The 21,796-nt window shown below is 40.6% G+C and overlaps 1 protein-coding gene across 4 annotated transcripts in view; it reads left to right on the top strand.

Annotated features, from left to right (window-relative positions):
• The first annotated feature begins 751 nt into the window (after positions 1–751).
• The window catches only part of FRS2 (fibroblast growth factor receptor substrate 2), a 113,669-nt gene continuing 92,624 nt past the window's right edge, over positions 752–21,796 (top strand). For all 4 annotated transcript variants that reach the window (XM_075551293.1, XM_075551294.1, XM_075551295.1 and 1 more), the window contains exon 1: positions 752–912. The gene's annotated coding sequence lies outside the window, so the exon portion shown is untranslated. The remainder of the gene's footprint in view (positions 913–21,796) is intronic.

Here is a 21,796-nt window from a genome sequence, read left to right as displayed (position 1 = left end):
TTAGGAACGCTGAAAAAAAAATCCCATATAAAACCTAAACCCAAACCTATGCCACGGAGTCAATTCCGACTGACAGTGATTCTGAACAGGGTTTCCAAGCCTATCAATCCATACGGGAGCAGTCAGTCTCCTTTCTCCCATAGGGGAGCTGGTAGATTTGAACTGCCAGCGAGGAGGTTAGGAGCCCAACGCCTGACCCACAGCATCACCAGGGTTTCTTGCTACTTTGTTTTATGACCTTTCCGCTTCAGTAAGGTTTCACAGAAACGCTCTGCTTTCAGATAGCAAGGGGCTCCAGTATGGGGTTTCCGCTCCTACAAAACACAGGCTAACAGGACCAACCTAAATGTTCTGGAAATGATTGATGGATGAACTCGAAGTGCCTACTGCGGTGTGTACTTCCCAGCAAGGGTTCAATAATTGTTAACTTTTATCTTTTTAAGGAGGGGCATTGGAGTGGAAAGAACACACTGGAGCGACTAGAGTCCGAGTATCTGCGCTACATTCCCGCAGCGAAATGCTCCGCGCCTCGGTTTCCTCGTCTGTGCCGTCAGGTGGCTGGCGCGAAACCGTTCGACGATGGGAAAGTGCAGCGAGCCGGTGGTAAAGGGTTAACGCGAGCCCCGCGGTCCGAGCCGCGGCCGCCGAGCCGGGACACCCCGACGCGCCGGGCCCCGCCCCGCCCGCCGGGAGGCCCTGGCGGCTCCAGCCACGAGCAGTTCCGGTGCCAAAGCCCTGCCCTCCCCCCACTCCCCCGGAAGTGCTTTTCCAAGGTTTGGGCCGGAGAGAGGCCTTGTAGGCACAGCCGCCGAGGCTCGCTCGGCTCCCGAAGAGGGGCTCTCGCCCGGCCTGGAGCCCGGGGTGCTGCGCCCGCTGACCGCGCCCTGCCCCTTCCCGGCGCCCCGGCCGACGGTGAGTGGACCGGAGGGCAGGCTGGGCGGGCCGTCGAGCCGCGTCGTGCGCTCTCGGGCCCCCGCCGCCCGCCGCGGGCTCGGGGCTGCGGCTTCAGCTGTCGGGGTCTGCCGAGGGGTTGGTGGGCCGCCTCGGTCTCCGCCGAGGCCGCCGAGCGGGAAGGAGCGGGGTGACCGGGCCGTGGGGGTGGGCGGGGCGGAGCCGGGGAGGGGGTTCCCGGAGCTGCTGGGGCGGTGGGGTCCTGGGGGTGGGGCTGGGCTGGGCCCCGGTGCGTCCGACCCCTTCGTTCCTGCCTGACCCCACCCCTCACCCCCCAGCTTCGCGCCTCCTGCCCTGCTTGGTTTTCGGGGTCTGACCTGGAGCTCGGGACCTGGGCACCAAACTCAGTGTTGGGCTGGCGTCCCCGAGCTGTGCCTTCCCTGGCACTGCCCTCGGGCTCAGTAATTATGTCGGGTCTCCGAGGTGTCGGCCCCTTCGTCCCAGGGCTGTGGGGTGCGTGTTCAGCTGTCGGGGATCCTTTGCGAGGCGGTTCCTGCCAGCCCGCTCTGGGGTTGCCCTGGATGGATTTGGACGGCGCTCAGAAGCGGCTGACGTCGATCACGGTGGCACCGGCGTGTCTCACATGATCTTTACTCACTGGAAAACATTCCGAAACGCTTATTGAAGTCCCTTCAAAACAAAACTTCCTTGAGCAAAGTCAGCCGTCCACAGTACAAACAAAACCACACGCACACACAGGAAAAACGATGCTCTTCCTAAGTCTGCGCTAATTCCTGTGGCCACCTGAAGTCAAAGTTGCATTCAGTGTGTGGTTGCTGCGCGTACCGGAGTTGATTGCAAAAGAGTGGCGCATCACACCCCCTCCACCACGGTGTTTGTTTACTTTTGCATTCGCAACTGTCATTTCTCTCCACTTAAACAAAAAGTTCTCCGTTCCTCCTGAGGTTTCTTGTCCTGCTACAGCTGTCGCTGCAATGCAGACGTGGGCCGAGGGCAGTGTGCGTGTTTAATTTTGAAATGTTTACCTCAGGTAAATGGAGACATTCTTAAGAGACAGTGGATGTAGGTAGATTTTTAGCGAACAGATTTAGGCAACAAACTACCGCGGAAAGGTTGGTAGTGGGAAATAAGATTGAACCACATTTAATGGCGTCTTAAACAAAAAAAAAAGCCCATTAAGGGAATGCAATGATTGTAGATTCTCGCCATTGTCAGGTGATTCTATTGTTCAGTGTCAAATATATCGACTACCTTCATGAAACTAGTGAAGTTTCTGCACTTTGGTGTACATCTCTCCTGTGGACTTATCCTGTAAAATGTAAAGACTGCTGTTACTTTCGTACTTTTTCTCTCATCTTCCCTCCTCTGGAGGTGATAAGATTAGAGAGCTCAGATTATGGTGATAGCACATTTTCCTATGCAAAGGAAAAGTTATTTCAGAGTGAATAGTTTCATAAAACCCAGGAAAATATTGAAGAGGGAAGATTCAATGCTGACTTTTGCCCAGACTAGAGATCTGCTTGGATTGCTTCATTGGTTATAACAGGCACGAGGGTAGACTATTGGAAATGAATCTGGAGGAGTCAGTTTTGGTGATCAGTCTGTACTGAAGGTAGCATTGGCCATATGTTTTAAAAGGAGAATTGTTTAGGAATTGTAAGAGCAGAAAGATGACACGGGGACGCAGATCCTCGTGACTCTTGAGTATTGTAAATTGTATTAAATTATTTACTTTAATTCAGCAGGTATTGAACATTTGACGTGCATCAGACTATGTTAGGCAACCATATTGGAACAAGAAAAGATATGGCCATTAACAACTAAGTTTCCAATTTGGACAATAATTTTCCAAGGTTTCAGAAATGAAGAAAAGAATAGTATACTTTTGGCACATTATTATTATTATTATTGAGTGACTCACAGAAAGCACTGTGCTAGTAATTGTAGGACACAAAGATCAAGTCTGTGGTCTTCAGGAATTAGAGATCTAGTAGGGAGATGTAAGATGCTTGCTCAAAAATTTAACAAATACATGTAAATACCATAGGGTTGGTTTGACCTAAAAATTTAGAGTTGTACATAGGGAAAAGGTTCACTTTGAGCTAGAGTGATCATAAAAAGTGATGGGAGTATAGAAATGCTTGTAAGGATAGTGCTAAAGCTACTATTTTGCACTTACTGATTTCTAAATTTAACAATAGCCATATAAGCATTAGGAGCCCTGGTAGTGTAGTGGTTAAGAATTGGGCTGCTAACTGCAAGGTCAGCAGTTTGAAAACACCAGCAGTTCCATGAAAGAAAGAGTTTTCTGTCTGGTAAAGAGTTACAACTTGCAAATTCACCGGGGCAATTCTACCTTGTCCATTGGGGTGTCGATGAGTCGGCATTGACTCAATGCCCAGTGAATTTGGTTTTTTCATAAGCATCTTTCTTACTGATGAGGCCCCTGAAGTTCGGATATATTAAGTAATTTCTTCAGGCTTATGTATCTATCAGATCACTAGGAACCTGGGTTCTAAGTCAGGGGTTGGAATTAGATGGACGAATAAAGCCTTTCAAGTCAAGGGTATGGCATTAGCAGAAGTGTGGAGGTAGGCAGGGACAGTGTGTTTTCAGAGACATGTTGTGGACTGGATGACTTAGGATATAAGGTTAATTTTCAGGAATAAGAGATCAAGTTTGAAAGGAGTTCAACATTTGGGAGGCAATGAGCAGCTTTGAGGTCTAATTCTTTTCTAGTATGGGATGAAAACAGAAATTTAATAATAGCAGGATTGAACCATTGATTTAGTAGCTTGGCGAGAGGGGGAATCATTGGGGAAGGTTTGGAGGAGGTGGAAGTAGATTCCACCCTGTTGGAGGCACCATCCAGGCGGCTCCAAATCACAGCAGCCCTGCATGCAACAGAAGGAAACACGGCCTGGTCCTGCACCACCCTCACAGTCGTTCCCACGCTGAGCCCATTGATGCAGCCAAGGTGTCCGTCCATCTCCTTGAGGGCCTTCCTCTTTCTCACCGCCCCTCCTCCGCTGGCCCAAACATGCCCTTCCAGGGACTGGTCTTTCCTGGGAATATGTCTAAAATATGTAAAATGAAGTCTTGCCATCCTTGCCTTTAAGGAACACTCTGGACTTATTCTTCCAACGCATATCAGTTTGTTCTTTTAGCAGTCCAAGGTAATTTCAATATTCATCTCCAGCTCTACAATTCAAATCCAAGAATTTGTCAGTTTGTTGTACTGTGGTGGCTCGTGTGTTGCTGTGGTGCTGGAAGCTGTGCCATTGCTATTTCAAATGCCAGCAAGGTCACTCAAAGTGGACAGGTTTCAGCGGAGCTTCCAGACCAAGAACAGACAACTAAGAGGGATTCAGCTCCACACATTGACAGAAGCTGCTGGAAAACCTACAGGGATTCCACTCTAGCTAAGGTCAAAGGAGATGGTGATACTATTATAAGAAATGTGGAAAAGGAGGTGTGCTGAGTTTCTCGAGTTTCTCGAGTACTTGCTAAACATTGGAAACACCCATAGACTTTTGGAAATAGGGGTTTGTCATTGGGGAGTGAGGTCAAGGCTATGCATGTATTAGACAGTGTTTTAAAAGAGCAGCCACAGGAGCTGTGGTGTAATGGGCTACATGTTGGGCTGCTAACCAACCAAAAAATCAGCAGTTTGAAACCACAGGCTGGTGGGAGAAAGATGAGGCTCTCTACCCCCACAAAGAAATACAATCTTGGAAACCCACAGAGCTAGTTCTACTAAGTCTTATAGGGTCACCATGAGTCAGAATTGAATCAGCGACTGAGTTTTTCTTTAGTTTTGTTGTCGGCAAGGAATTAATGAATATGCAAAGACTGGTTCTGTGTGTGTAAGGAGCTAAAAGTACCAAGGGGGAAAGAAAAACAAAGCAACTGCAATCTTTGCCTCACATGTAATCTCTTTTAAAACAGAGAAAAGACAGGTTATTTTATGCAGCGAGTATGAGTCTGTGAACTATGCCCTCATGTTGTAGTGCACGTGGAGTAAAAAGAACCTAATAATTGAAAATCCAATTGGGATGTAAAATTTTCTTTCGATTGCTAGCAAACACACTAGATTCATTACCGTATTTCAAGAAGGACAAACCTTTAGAATCATTTGGTTCAGCATGTCCGACTTTGGTTATCTAAGGGTTATGTCTGGCCAATTCTTTTAGACATCTGTTTGACAACTAGTATGTGAGAATTTGAAAGCAAATCTCTGATATAATATTTAATTTATTTCTGTGTATGGATGACTTGGTTTTGTTTTCAATATAAAGAACCTTAATATTCTAAAATTTTTTGTGTCTATTACCACTGGCTATTAATATTGCCTTTCATAGAAAGTGGTGTTTAATTACATTTTTATTCCAACTTTCTCTATTCTAAGTACTTTTGATTAACATAAATAGATCTGTCTTTAATTAGCTTATAAATAGTCTGATTATCTTAGTAGGGTAGGATCATAAGGTATTTTTATTTGTTATATTATTATTTACATTACAAAATTCATATTTTATCTACAAAAACTCCAAACGTACTACCATCAAGTCGATTCTGACTCACAGCAGCCCTATAGGGCAGGATAAAATTGCCCCAGTGGGTTTCTGAGACGATTAACTCCTTGCAAGAGTGGAAAGCCTTGTCTTTCCTCTGAGGAGAAGCTGGTAGTTTTGAACTGCTGACATGGTAGGTACTCATACAGTGCTTAACTACTAGACCACCAAGATGCCTTAGAAACCTTATTTTTGCTATTACTTGCCATCAAGTTAATTGCGGTTCATGACATCGCCATGTGCACAGAGTGGAGCTGCTCCAAAGGTTTTTAAGGCTTCTCAGGCTTGTGTCTCAGGGGCACTTTTGGGTGGGTTTGAACTGCAACTTCTCCATTAGTAGTTTGGTGTTTAACTTTAACCCAGGGACTTCTTAGAAACATCATGAATTGTTTGTTTGTTTTCATTGCCATTGTGTCCATTCTCACTCATAGTAGCCCTTGAGGACAGGGTAAAACCATCTTTATGGGAGTAGACAGCCTCATCTTTCTTCCTTACAGTGGCTGGTGGGTTCAAACCACGGACCTTGTGGTTAGCAGTTCAGTGCATAGCCCATTACTCCACTGGGGCACCTGCGGAGAACTATAGACTTATAAAATTTGTGTAGTTTTCTGTTTGGATATTTAAATAGGAGAAACCTGAGGGTTGGTGTGTAAAAACCAAGATGACTATAATAGTTTGCAAAATGAGCCTTAGAGTAGTAATTTTTGAGGATAGGTTCATTACTTTCAGGCTGATACCATATAAATGTTTATTTCCTTTTTTGGAATTAATTCATTCCTTTTGTTTTTCATGAATATGTATTTCAGTGTTATCACGGACACTTGGGACTGGCGTAACTAACAGTCCTGTTTCAGTGCTGTTGGTGGTGAGAATTTTGTGTGTGCTTTGTGCTGGTTGGCTTAGTTGTTGTGAGCCTGGTATTAATGAAGCAGAGGTCAGAAGTTCCATCTAGCGTCAGTCTGAATGATGACCAGGGAGTGTACCTTTCCCTCCCACCAGCTGTCTTGGAAATTCCTGTGTTGTCATAGGTCACAAAGCTGACTAGATGAGAGTGGATCTTTATACCACTGGAATAATATTAGAGGAAATTTAGCATAATAGTTTGAAATGTTATTCCCGAATTAGACAGATCTGTGTCAAAATCCTTGGTCCGCAACCTTGGGAGAGCCCCTAACTCCTGCACACCTCCCTTTCCTTGTTGTAGAATAGGTTAGGGTTGGTTTGGGCTTGTCTTCCTGTTGCTTGCCTTTCTCAAGTGGGAGCTAGCTCCTTGGTGAGCTGGACTGTGGAGCCCTGTCCGTCCATGACAAAGTTTTCACTTACCCTAAGTGAAGTAAGAATATAATTAGCTCTCCCTAAAGCTAAATCGGTTCCATTTAAAAGATCCCCCCCGCCCCTGCCAAAGATCTCTTACCATTTTTGATGTGAACATAGTAGTTCTTTTATGAAATGGTGGTGATGGTAACTGATAGTTGTTTTTTAAAATGTCCTTGGCAGAATGAAAGTTGGCAACTCTATGCTTGTCTTCCTCTCACCCCCCCCCCTTTAAGATTATGGTTCTATGAAATCCAAAAATCTTGGCTTAAACAGAACCTAAGGATAGGATAAAGTACTCATCTAACATGCATATTCACCTTCGGTTTGGGGTACATTCTACCCTTCTGTTCCTCTACAGGGACTGTATTGTGATTCTTGCCACTCTTGAGTTTAATTTTCTAAAGTTTCACAATTAGAGCATATTTCAAGTAGCAGCTTAGGCCATTTGCAGTTGAGTTTATACAAGTTGCTCCAAATAATTTGTTACGACTATTTCCCAACCAGAGTCCCAGGAGAAAGCTTATAAATGGTGGGGGCTGCATGGGTGCTGCTTTAAGTCATTACTCCAATGATAAGCCAATAAGATAAATAATTTGCCTCTTACATACTGAAGTTGTAGAAATTGGCTTTCCTTTCCACCCCTTCTGCAAGAAAGATAATTGAAGTTAGAGAGGGAGAGAGCTTTTTTAATTTAATATAACCAGTAAACCTTGTACAGATATCAGTATTCAAAACACTTTCTAAAGAAGAGTGCAGGCACTTTGCATAATGGGTTATGTAAGTGGAGCCACTGAAATCCAAGCAGGAACACAAACCAATTATTAACATAAGCACTTATTGAAATTGCATTCCTGTTTTCTAGATGAGAAACTTACTGACTCCTTGGTTTATTTAGAGTGAGGAAGATTTTTAAGGTGCAAACCTAATCAACTCAAATCTGTGCTATGAAAGCAAATTCTTATTCATAGTAATGTATAGGACAGAGTACATCTGTCCCGTGGGGTTTCCAAGACTGTAAATTTGCACGGAGTAGACAGTTTCATCTTTCTGCTGAGCACCTGGTGGCTTAAATTGCCAACCTTTTAGTTAGCAGCCAAGCATTTAGTCACTGTATTACCAGAGCTCCTTAACCTAGCTTCCCCAATCTCTGAACGCAGTCTAACCTACTAATTTCTCAAACCCACTGTCACCTGGTTTCTTCCAGTTCCTAGCAATCCTCCACAGGGTTTCCTTGAAGGTAAATCATTATGGGAACAGACAGCTTCCTTGTTCAACAATGAGGCCGGTGGATTTGAACCACTAAATTTGTGAATAGTAGCCCAATGTTTATCCAGGGCTCTTTAAACTAGCCTAAATGAATGTTAAATTAAGGGTTGTTTCCTTGAGTATTTTTCTTAAATAATTTTAAAAAGTGGGAGTGCTATAGAAATACTTATATATGTTTGCATACCTCCTAAAGCAGAATGTTCGTGTTGTTTCATTTTAAGGAGTCCTGGGTGTGCAGAGGTTAATGAGTACTTGGCTGCTAATCAAAAGGTTGGCAGTCCGAACCCAGGCAGTGGCTCCACCGCAGAAAGATTTGGAAATCTGCTCTGTCAAGGTTTCAGCCAAGAAATCCCTATGAGCAAGCTCTGTTCTATCCCATGTGGTTGATAGGGAGTAGAAATGGAGTCTGTGGCACTCAATAACAGCAATATCTTTTTCTTTTTTTTAATTTTAAAGAATACTGGATATTTGCTGGTTTAGATACTAAGGGTGGTACTGGTATTGTCTTGTAGTTTTCTGTAGTTCTGTACTTAAAATTGGAAATGCCAAATGACGTGGGATCCCAACTTCAGTTACTCTTGAATTAATGGTAATTCTACAAACTTTCACCACTTTCTAGCTCTCAGGTTGACAGTCTTCCTGCTCGTTTCTCCTCCTAGAGGTCCTCCCAACCTTCCTGAAAATGCTTGTAAAAATGGTTGTTCTATGTGAGGTAGCCTTCCCATAAATATGTTACAAAGTTTCAATTATTTAGGAAGATGTCTACTTAGATATCGGCCCTGACCTCAAAATTGTTTTTGTCTATGTCTTAGAAGTACCCCAGTTTTAGAAGGCACCCTACTAAGACTAAGAGCAGTATATTACTTAGAAAATTTGCCTGCAGCCATCCACTGATTAGAGACATGTTTAATTAAACACATTTTGTTTAGTATAAACCCAGGAACCCAGATGCAATATCTTTTTACTTCCTTTAGTGTATATTACACGCATGCACACACACACATACGTGTAGTTTTATCAGGTGCCGTTGAATCAGTTCCGACTCTCATAGTGACCCTATATGTAAATAAAATGAAATACGGCCCAGTCCTGTACCATCTTCACAGTTGTTCTATGGTCGGGCTCATTTCCTTATCCACTGTATCAATCCATCTCAGACAAATCCCTCTCTGTTTTACCAAGCTAGATGTCTTTCTCCAGGGTCTGGTCTCCTAATATGTGCAAAGTATGTCAGAAGAAGTCTCTGCATCCTTGCCTCTAAGAAGCTTTCTGGCTGTACGTCTTCGCTGGCAGATTTGTTTATTCTCTTGGCAATCCATGGTACTTTCAATATTCTTTGCCAACACCATGGTTCAAATGCATCAACTTTTCTTTGGTCATCCGTATTCAGTGTCCAACTTTTACATGCATCTGAGGCAATTGAAAATACCACGGCTTCTATCAGACAGACCTTTGTCCTCAGAATAAAACCCTTGCTTTTTAACACTTTAAAACAGGGGTCCTCAAACTTTTTAACAGGGGGCCAGTTCACTGTCCCTCAGGTCCGTTGGAGGGCTGGACTATAGTTTAAAAAAAAAAACTATGAACAAATTCCTATGCACACTGCACATACCTTATTTTGAAGTAAAAATACGAACTGTCAAAAACACCCAGCGGGCCGGATAAATGTCCTCGGCGGGCCGCATGTCGTTTGAGAACTCCTGCTTTAAAGAGATCTTGTGGAGCAGATTTGCCTCATGTAACTCATTGATCTCTTAAATGCTGCTTCCATGAACATTGGTTGTGTATTCAACCAAGATAAAAATTCTTGATAACTTCGATCTTTTCTCCATTTTTCATGATGTTACCTATTGGTCCAGTTGTGAGGATTTTTGTTTTCTTTACATTAAGTCATAGTCTACATTCAAGGCTGCAGTCTTTGATCTTCATCAGCAAATATTTCATGTTCTACTTTTTTTCATCAAGCCAAGTTGTGTCATCTGCATATCAAAGGTTGTTAAGAAGCCTTCCTCCATTCCTAGTGTAGCGTTCTTCATATAATCCAGCTTCTCTGACGATTTGACCACTATAAGGATTACGTATGCTGAGAGACTACAACCCTAATGCATACCTTTGCTGAGTTTGAGTCATGCAGTCAGTATTCCCTTGTAATGTTCACACAACTGTCTCTTGATCCATATATGGTTTCTACATGAAAACACTGGTGTTTTCTTATTCTTCTCAAGGCTGTCCATAGTTTGTTATGATCCTCACAGTTGAATGCCTTCACACAGTCAGTGAAACACAAGTAACGTCTTTCTAGTTTTCTCTGCTTTCAACCACGATCCATCTGACATCAGCAATGATATACCCTGTTCCACATCCCCTTCTGAATCTGAATTATAAAGCAAAACTTCTGGCAGGTCTGTCCATGTACTGCTGAAACTATTGTTGGATGATTTTCAGCAAAATTTTACTTGCGTGTGATATTAATGATGCTGTTTTATAATTTAAACATTCTGTTGGGTCACCTTTCTTTGGATTGGGTACATTTATGGATCTCTTCCAGTCAGTTGGCCAAATTTCATGGCATAGACCAATGAGTGTTTTCAGTACTTCGTCAGCTTGTTGAAGCACTGTAGTTGGTATTCCTTCAGTTCCTGCAGCCTTGCTTTTGGCTAATGCTTTCAGTACCGCTTGAGCTTCCTCCTTCGTTCCCTTGGTTCTTGCTTATGTGCTCCTTGTGGATAGGATGGAATGGTGACTGGTCCTTTTTGGTGCACGAGCTTTGTGCCTTCTTTCCGTCTTCTATTGGTGCTTCCTGACTCCTTCAATATTTTGCCCATAGAATCTTTCAAGATTACAACTGGGGCTTGAATTCTTTTCTTTAATCCTTTCAGTTTAAGATGTGCCATGTCTTCTTTTTTTGGGTGTTCTTCCTTTGTAACTCTAGGTCTTTACACATTTCATTGTAATATTTTACTTTGTCTTCTTGAGCTGCCCTTTGAAATTTTCTCTTTGACTTCATCATTTCTTCAGTTTGCCTTAGCTACTTGCATATAAAGTCCATGTTATTATGCCACTTCAGGATTGGCAGTTCAAAACCAGCTGCTGCTCTGAAGGAGAAAGCTGGGCTCTGTCTTCCATAAAGAGTTACCGTGTTGGAAATACACAAGGGCAGTTCTACTCTGTCCTATTCGGTTACTATGAGTCAGCATTAACTCAGTAGCAGTGAGTTTGGGGTTTATTTTTTAACTCTATCATTAAAAGCACATTTCAGAATCTTTTCTAACATCTGTTTTAGTCCGGGTTGGCTAGAGATATTCATATATGTATAGGAAAGAGCTTTATGTGGAAGAACAATTGTATATTGAGAAAACAACTCTGTCCAGTGTAGATCAAGTCCATAAGTCTGATATTAGCCCATATATCCATAAATTCCTCTTTAGACTCATGCAGCACATAAAATGATGCTGAATGCAGGAAGATCACAGGCCAGTGGGTAGAAAGTCCTGTGGATCCAATGGCGGTGGAGCCATCTCCAGGGCTCTGGCTGCCATCAGGTGGCTTGTCAACCAGAAGGTGAAGCAGAGAAAGAGTATGTGGCCCACTTCCAGGGAGAAAGAGAAGAGTTTCCAGAATCCTCAAGAGAAGGTCACACCAACAAGGAGGCACCATCAGGCTGTCTGATTATAGGCTAGACTCCACCACTTCACTTTTAATAACTTCAAGTTGTCACAAGATTATGTAACTACCACATCTAATTTCATGTTTTCTTTTCTGCCTTTTTTTATGGCCTTTTGTTGTCTTCGTGTATGATGTCCTCCCATATGATTTTCTGATTCTAAATGCCTAATATCAGTACATTTCAGCTCACTAATGCACAGGAGGGGTTTTCTCGTTTCAAAACGGGTGAAATGTCAATTGATGACAAACCTCGTTCTGTATGAACAGACAAAAATGTTGACAAAATTTGTGTACTTGTTCTTGAAGACCGAAGACAGACCATTGAAGAGATAGATGGAGAAGTTATCTAGACTATCTTAGAGCTCGGTTCAGCGAATTTTAATGGAAGACTTGTGAATGAGAAGGGTCACTGAAATTTGTGTCTTGGGTTCTGACTTACCAAAAAGAATGTCGAGTGGAACCATGCTGTGCTTTGAAACAAAAGCTCCAAAGTGACCCAGACATTTTTTCCAAGGTCATTCTTGGTGACAAGATGTGGTGCTATTCTTAAGATCCTGAAAGCAAACATCAATCAAGTCAGTGGATGACGTCTTGCCCCCCCAAAAAAACTTCATCAAGTGAAATCAAAGATCAAGATAATGCTGCTTTTTTTTGGTGAGGGGAATAGTGCATTTGCAGTTCATGTCACCATAGACTGTTAATCAAGCTTTCTGTTTAGAGCAGTTGTTCCCAAGGGGGTTGAACCCACCACACCAGCAGAGCTCCTAAGGTGATTTATAGCTGTCCTATAAGATGAAGACCAGGAAATGGACCTTGGTACATTGTGGTTACCTAGACTACAGATCATACATATATTTTTTCACTCTTTTTTCTCACCAGCATTTCTGAGTATGCGTGTGTGTGTGCAGTTCTGTGTAATTTTTTCCCAAGTGTAGTTTCATGTAACCACCACCGCCATCAGAGTACAGAACTGTTCCATCACCCCAAAGAACTCCGGAGTGCTACCACTTTGTACTCACAGCCCCCTCTCCCTCAGCCACTCATTCACCATTTAAGAATGTTACTTGAGTGGAATTATATAGTACGTGGGGGGTGGCTTCAAAAGGTTTGTTGAAAAGTAGAATTAAGAGATGACGGAATTTCCCCCACATATTTTTGAAGTCTCCCCCCTATATAGCTTTGGGAGATGTGTGCTTTCAAAATACAATTTGTTTTAATCTAAAAGTAAAATAACATTTAAGAAAGGATAGAAACAAATATAAAACACATTCTTTTTTTAAAAATTTTTTTATTTTAACAATTTATTGGGGCTGATACAATTCTTTTCACAGTTCATACATATACATACATCAATTGTATAAAGCACATCCATACATTCCCTGCCCCAATCATTCTCAAGGCATTTGCTCTCCACTTAAGCCCCTTGCATCAGGTCCTCTTTTTTTCCCCCCCCTCCCTCCCCATTCCCCCCTCTCTCATATGCCCTTGGTAATTTATATAGAAACAAATATAAAACACATTCTTAATTATAATTTCAGTTTTTATAAACTTTCCTATGTATATTTTGTATCATATTTATAGTATATGTTCAATGTTGTGGTTTTTAAAAACATACTATTTTCTGACACCAGCATAATTTCACTATTATTAAACATTTCATTAAATTAAGAATTTTCCCTACTAACATTTTTGAGCATATTGATTTCTTGATGTTATTCTTTCTTTGGGGTAGGTTCTCTGATGTCTGATTATTGAAGCAAAGGTTATAAGGGTTTATATTAATCTTGAAACATTTGGTCAAATTTCTTCTCAAAAGGATAGTATTAATTAGTACTGTGAAAGTGGACATCAGTGTTCTTTTTTAATTAAAGGTGAAAAGGTACTTTATTGTGCCAATTTAGAACTGTTACACAGTTCATTTCTTTATGCAACAATTTTTCCATGAAGAGTAAAATGGAGGTAATGTCAAAATGACAGGAACGTTTTAAAATGTTTTTGTTGTTGTAAAATAACAGATGAACACATTACCTACATAGTGGTTGCTGGTTTTTGCATTGCTTCTCTATTTCTGTGCCCTGGTAACTCCTCCCTCAATCTGTATACTTGACCTTTCTCCTTTCTGGCTCTTATTCAGAGAGCTGCTGCTCCCTCCACTGGTACCACATAAGAACCTAATTGATTTTCTCCATATTTTTGTCAGTGTTAAGTGCCCGGTCTTGCTGACATGTTACATTACTACAAGTGGGCTGTGTGCGATCTGAAAGGTCAGCAGTTCAAAACCACCAGCAACTCCAAGGGAGGGAGCTGGGCTGTCTACTTCCATAAAGATTACAGGCCCGGAAACTCACATGAGCAGTTCTAACCTACCCTATTTGGTCATGATAGGAATCAACTCATTGTGGTGAGTTGTATGTACTCCCATAAAGATTTACACTCTCGGAGGAGGAAGGTGGGGCAAGGGGAGGAAGAGGGAACACATCCCACCCCACCCACAGGGAGACGAGCAGCAAGAAGCCATGGGGGAAGGGAGACAGCGGTTGGTGTAGGATATGAAAATAATAATTTATAATTTATCAAGGGGTCACGGGGTGGGGGGAGGGAAAAAGAGAAGCTGATACTAAGCGTTCAATAGAAAGTGTTTTGAAAATAATGATGGCAACATATGTATAAATATGCTTGATACAATTGATGTATGGATTGTTATAAGAGCTGTAAGAGCCCCCAATAAAATGATCTTTTAATATTAAAAAAAAGAGAGAGAGAAAGATTGACAGTCTCAGAAACCCCAAAAAAACAGTTCTGCCCTGCCTTATAGGGTAGCTATGAATCGGCATTGAGTCAGTGGCAGTGGACTTGGCTTTTTATGGGGGTTCCCCCGCATGCATTCCTTCACCTCCTATGGAGTCAAGAGTTTTTCTTTGTGGATGAGTCCTTTGATTAGAACCTACAAGGCACTTTTAGGGTAAACCACAGCCACGATGCATTATCTATTAAATATCCTTGAGTTGCTGCCAAGTTGATTCAGGCTTTAGCCGCCCTGCAGGGCATAGAGCAAGGAGCCCTTGTGGCGTAGACCAGTTATGTGTTGGACTGTCAAGCGTTTGAAACCACCAGCTTGCTATTCTGTGTTAGGAAGATTGGGACTTTCTACTCCTGTACAGAAATGAATACATAGCAGAACATACACCAATTCAACAGGGTTCTATTTCTTACAAAAGAGAGAATTTAAATATTTAAAAGTGTAATGTATAAAATTCTTAAACATTTGTTTACTTTGTTCTTCCTCTTACTCTTTTGAAGTGCTTTACGCACAACTGATTCTATAATAAGTTTTTTGAACGAATTAGCCTTTTGACTCATTTTGGAATTTTGGACATAATGTTCGTAGAAACAGTCCCTTTCACATTCATCATTCATTGCTTTACATAATCTAAAATTACACAATTATACTAATGAGTACAGTTGTCATAAACTGGTTTGGGAACAAACAGCTGGCTCTTGTTAAGTGTCTCACTAATTTGGCGGGAGCAGAAGGGTGGGGCCATAATCAGAAAGTGATCTCCTTAGAAGAGTACCAGATGCGTGTGGTAAGCCTGCTGTGGCTGTCAGTGATGTATGGAGGGAACCAAGAACTTTATTTCTGTACATTGATAATGTAGCCAAAAAAAGAGAGATAATGTAGCAACCCATTAAAAAGGTTTTACTCGATTAGTATTGTAATTGTTTCTATTTTAAAGATGGGAAAACTGATGCTTAGACAAGTTAAACCATATTCCCGAGGTCAGGCTGATAATAAATGGTGGAACCCTGGGACTGACTGACTTGCTCCTAGATCTATGTAGGTTGGACTATAGCATGCTCTTTCATTCTCTGTGGGTAGACTGTATCATATCCTCTTACCTTTGTGCAGGTGCTCGATGCCTCTCAGGTCTAATTTACCCAGCATTACTGGGTACTCTCGGGTGGTCTTCAGGTTGTATTTGGTACTGTGTTCCTAATGTTATCCCATATTTTAGGTCCCAGTTTCATTTTCCTTTTTAGTTCTTTTGCACTCAATCTGTAAAATTTAGGGTGTATTCCCAGGTGAAAATTAATCTATGGGCATTTGTTTTGTTCTTTATTGGCTATGTGTACATGAGAACTATAGCTAAGACTTTGCAGTCTTGTGGCTGCCCAGGTAATTGTGAAATACAAGAAGGTAAAGAGGAAGAAATGGAATGAACACAGACATAAACTTTGCTCTTTCTCATGTTAAATTCCCTTAACAGATTGGGATCTGATATGTGTGTGTATGTATGTATGTATATATATATATATATATATATAAATGTTATCTGTAATACAGCAGGGCTTCAGAAAGCTGATGGAAAACTTCCAGAGGCATGAACCAGTTCTCTCCTCTTTACCCAACATTGTCTTGATAAGTTGAAATGTTTTTATAGTAAGAGTCTGGTATTTAGTTTACAGAGGCCTTGGAAGGACAGTGGTTAATGTTTGGCTGTTAACCACAGGTTGGCAATTCAAAACCCCCAATCACTCTCTCTGGGAGAAAGATATAACAGTCTGTTTCAGTCTGCTTATGCAAAAATTTCTAGCATGGCTGTAGTTTTTGTTTGCATTTTGCTTTCTAGAACATCTTCAAAATCCCCCCAAACTAAATTAGTTTATTTCAGTTAATTTTTAGATGTGGGGATCCAAAATTGTTTTTTCACCAAATCAACTAGTTTACATACTTCTCACTGAAAACTAACTGCAACTAGAACTTCAGATCTCAATGTGAGATCAATTTGTAGTACCACATTGAATTTTAATTACAGTCTTCCATAAAAAGAAATATGTCTTTCTAGGCTTGCTGAAGATTTCATAAAACTATAATTAGTTATGACAACAAGGCTGTGAGCTATATTGTTCATTGCTAATTGTTTGTTGGCTCTGATACATAGCGACCTAAGTACAAGCACAGGGTTACCTAGTTCTTTCTGTGCTATCTTCACAACGCTTGGCATGTTTGAGCCCATTGTTGCCGCCTTTGTTTAAATTTAAATCCCTCTCATTGAGTCCCTTTAGCTTACTAAGCATGATGCACTCCAGTGATAGGCCCCTCCTGATGACAAGTAAGCTAGTGTGAAGCCTTGACATTTTCACTTTTAAGTAACATGTTGGCTGTGTTTCCTCTAGGACTGATCTCATAATTTCTTTCAGCAGTCTTTGATATATTCAGTATCTTTGCCAGCACTATCATTAGAAATGTATCAAACCTTGTCTTCCTTTTTCATAGTTGGACTTTTACGTGCAAGTATATGAGGTGGTTATAGATCCCCTGGCATAGGATAAGGCTTACCTAGTCATCAGAGTGATGTCTTAAAGGGGGAATTGATCACAGGGTCAACACAACCCCCTCCCAGGGGGATGAACAATGGAAAAGTGGGTGAAGACGAATAGAGGACGATGTATGATGTGAAAATAGCAATCTATAACTTATCAAGGGTTCATGAAGGAGGGCGGGGGATTGAGGAGGAAAATGAGTTGATACCAAGGCTCAAGCAGAAAGAAAATGCTTTGAAAATGATGATGGCAGCATGCGTGCAAATGTGCTGACACAATGGATGCATGTATGGACTGTGATAGATGTAAGACACCCCAATAAAAATATTTAATAAAAAAAAGTAAAGAGCAATGCCAAGACTACAGGAAACTTCTCGTTATCTGGACCGCGATACTAGTACTTGGGACACAGTGACAGGTGGGCTGATTTCCTGACCCATGGATGCAAAAGCCAAAGAACCATATGGCGGAGTGGTGCAAGAAAGGAAAGAGACTTGATTCCTGGCTAAGGAGATCAATGACTGTATCTGTACTGTTTGTTGATCCTGACTTAGGTAGGGTAACCTATTAACTTCCCCTAATAAACCCCCTTAATGTGGGAGGGGGAGGGGAGGTCTTTTGCAGTAAATTTTTACAATGCAATATAATACATTCTTTGAGTTTTTGATGACTACAGATACTCCAGACTTAACAATGGGGTCCCATTTCAGTGACTCTGTTATAAGTTAGTTCTTATGAAAGTCTTTTTTTTACCTCCAAAGTATCTTTATAAATTAGCCAGTGTTCTCATTAGGAAGTCATCAAATTAAAACATCTGTGAGTGAACATCTGGCAATGATAACACCAGCAAATTAATATTAACAATAAGATGTACCAAAAAACACAATATTATGGATGGTCTTTTTATTATTATTACTATTATTATTTTAAATAATGGGTGATCTTAAGGGCAATTCATTCAAACTGAATATGTCGTAAATTGGGGATTGCTTGTACTTCCATAGGCATGCATTGTTGATCTAAGGAGAATGAAATTCTTGACAATTTCTATTTCTTCACCATTTACTATGATGTTGCTTATTGGCCCACTTGTGAGGATTTTTGTGCCTTTTATGTTCAGATATAATACATACTGATGGCTGTGCTCTGTGACCTTCATCAATAATTGCTTCTCTAAGTTGTGTTCATTCTCAGCAAGCTAGGTGTGCCATCTGCATATCTCAGATTGTTAATGAGGCTTCTCCAATACTGAAGCTAGTTCTTTCTGTAGCACAGTCTCTCACATTATTTGCTCAGTATACACATTGAATAAATAAAATGAAAGAATACAACTTTCCCACTTACCGTGTTTTGTTTTTATACCTTTGCTCTATTCAAGCAACTGTCTCATAATTTATGTACATTGTATATGAGCACAATGGAAGTGTTCTAGAATTCTTGTTCTTTATAGTATTGTTAATATTATGATCAACACCATTGAATGCCTTTGTGTAGTAGGGAAAACAAAGGTAAACATCTTTCATGTATTCCCTGCTTTCTGCCAAGAGCCAGCTGATACTAGCAATGATGTCCCTGTTCCCTATCCTCTTGGAATTCCTGCTTGAACTTTTAGCCCTTCCCTATCAGTGTAGGATGACAGTTATTTTAAAATTATCTTCAGCAAAATTTTTCCACTGTGGTATTAATGAATTATTCATGAATTTTATTATTCTTTTGGGAGGTGAAATTATTCCCTTATTTTAGAATGGGCATGAATATGGATCTTTCCCTCTTGGTTAGCTAGGTAAATAGCTTCCCAATTTCTTGAAATAAATGAATGTTTCCATTGTTGTGCCTATTTATTTAAGCATCCATCTCATTTGGTAACCCATCAATTGCTGGAGCGTTGTCTCTGGCTAATTCCTTCAACATGGTTTGGTCATCTTCCTAGAAGCAGTGGTTCTTGATCATATATCACTTCCTGGAATAGTTTGAGCTTTGATCAATTCTTTTTGGTCCAGTGACTGTGTATTCCTTCTATCTTCTAATGCTTCTAATATCATTTCAATTTTGTCCACAAAATTCTTAAGATCTAGGTCTTTGATTGTAACTTTTGGTACTGGGGCAGGAGAATAGGTAGTGTCTGATGAGCAGGTTAGGGGCTGGTTGAATGTGTTAGCGGTTAAAAGAGTAAGAAATGCTAATTGAGTGAATATAAAATAGCATTTCTTCCATTTGTTGCTGCTCAGCTGTGCTCAGACTGTAAGGAAGGGGTTGCTGAGAAGAGAGCAGGGTGAGATTTTTGCCTTCATAGTAATTTACTTTCTTACAAATCCCTTTCAGGGATCCTGATACATAGGGTGACATGAATTAGGGTTTGAAGGAGGTGGTAGAAAGGGTGAAGTGTGGAAATACCTGTAATTGTCTAGAGCAGTGGTTCCCAACCTTGCTCATGCCGCAACCCTTTCATACAGTTTCTCATGTTGTAGTGACCCCCCAACCATAAAATTATTTTCTTTGCTACATCATAACTTTAATTTTGGTACTCTTATGAATCAGGCGACCCCTGTGAAAGGGGGTCACAACCCACAGCTTGAGAACTGTTGGTTTAGGTTTATCGATTCAGGAAAAAGGGAAATAGTATGGAAAAGAAGATTCTTAGATGTTGAGACAAAAGAAGGCCATCTGTATGTTCAATGTTTATAGGTTTTTTTAAAATTTTGGTTCTATCTATCTATCTATCTATCTATCTATCTATCTATCTATCTATCTATCTATCTATCTATCAGAGGTAGATGTAGTGTCCAGGTATTTATTTTAGAGAACAGTAACATCTTGGTTACATACAGATTTTTTGGGGTACTCTAACCATTTTCTATGAAATAAAAACATGCACAAAAGCTGTGGCTTAAAGATCGTGTTCAGTTAGTTTAGAGCCTGCATGGCCAATGATTAAGCACCTTGGCTGCTAACTTAAAAGGATGATGGTTAAAATAACCTACTCGGCTCTGTAGAAGAAAAGACCTTAGGATCTGATCCTAGAAGATTATGGCCTAGAAACCCTCCTAGGGCATTTCTGCTGTTACACAGAGGAGTGTAGTATGAGTTAAAATCCACTTGAAGGCACACAGCAAGAACAGCGCTGGCCCAGAAGCGGCAGCACGAAGTCTCTATCTGATTCCATGATGGCGCAAAACAGTTACCCACACAGCGTTGTCCTTCAGACATGTCTAAATTTCTCCGTCTATTTGTGAGCATCAACAAATACTTTGTGCATGCTTCTGCCAGGGCTTGAATGTGTCTATTTTCCTTTAATTTCGCTTAAAACTAGTAATGGAATTCCTGAGGTTTTGAGAGGAATCGTGTTGGCATGAGTTTTGAAACTAAAGGCAAGTTAAGATACCAAGCAAAACAGAGGGACACTATTACTTTAGAAACTGCTGATGTTTGCAAAGTTAGGGTCTTCTGTAAGCTTTAGATAAGAACTTATTTTTCTGAAATTGTTGGTTTATAATTAATTGTTATATTTTGCTTTTAAAAGTTGCTTCTAACAGACTTTGGGTAGACTCGAGCTCAGCTTTTTCTGTAGAGTATTCAGATGTTTGGACATTAGCCCTTTTGGTTTTATTCTGTCTCAGACCATTTAAGACAATTAAGATGGATTATAGATATCAGAAATATGATAAGCTTCCATTAAAATCTAAAGTGGTTTTTAAAATTGCTTTAAATGATTTTAAACCTGTTAAAATATGCTACCATCATCTGAATTCTGAAATTTAGCTGAGTATTTAGCTGTAATGACAAATGATAGTACTTATTTAAATGTTTCTTCTCTGAGTATGCTATTACATTGCTTTTGAAAAATATTAGCTGCATACACATTTTCTCTATATGTGTGTGTATAAACATAACATGTGTATATTTATTCTCTAGGGTTATGCTAACTAAAAACAAGCCATTTCTTGAGTAAATCTATTTAATTTGAGCACTTTAACTTATATCCCACTGATATTTATTTATATACTTGTGATCTCTTATATTCGTATTCATCTCTTCATGAGCACTTTTGAGTATCAACTATGTTAGATCTATTTTGTTTGCTTGTTTGATTGTTAGCAGTCTCCTAATATTTTTAGATTTTTTTCCAAAGTAAGAATGATGTTTATTTAATAGTCTTTGGCCTTTCTCTACAGTGCGGTGTGTATGCTTCTTTGTAGCAGATAATTACATAGGGCTTACTTGCTATCTGGTGTTTAACATATATTTACCAAATGTTTACTTTTACTAAACGCTGGAGATACAAAGTCCAGTAAGGGTATGGACTCTGCCTCTAACTTGCTTAAATTCTGACAGAAGATAAAGCAAATAAATCAATTTCAGTGCCTTGTATCATTTCCATTTTAAAAGTTATCTCTGGAAGGCCCAAAGCCCTGCCCCTCATAGAGAAGATAGTGTGCTCATTTTGAAGACTACCAACTAACATTTATAACATGTCTCTACTGGACTAAGTTTGTCCTACCACGTATTTTAATGTGAGTATTATGTTGTTAGGTGCTGTCAGGTACACTGACAGTTAGTAGGAGACTTAGCCGTGCCTCTTGCTTGTGCTAAGGAACAGGACGAGGGTGAAGCAAGGGCTGTGCCTAGGAGGTAAAATTTAAGGAGTTGCCTGCTGTCGAGATGGTTTAAGTGCTGACCCTTCCCTTTGTAAACCTTGGGTAATTTATGACAACTAAAGCCCTAGGGAGTGTCAGTGC

This window comes from Tenrec ecaudatus, chromosome 6, assembly GCF_050624435.1.
Source record: "Tenrec ecaudatus isolate mTenEca1 chromosome 6, mTenEca1.hap1, whole genome shotgun sequence".
NCBI lineage: Eukaryota > Metazoa > Chordata > Mammalia > Afrosoricida > Tenrecidae > Tenrec > Tenrec ecaudatus.
This window is presented reverse-complemented; position numbering and strand designations above follow the sequence as displayed.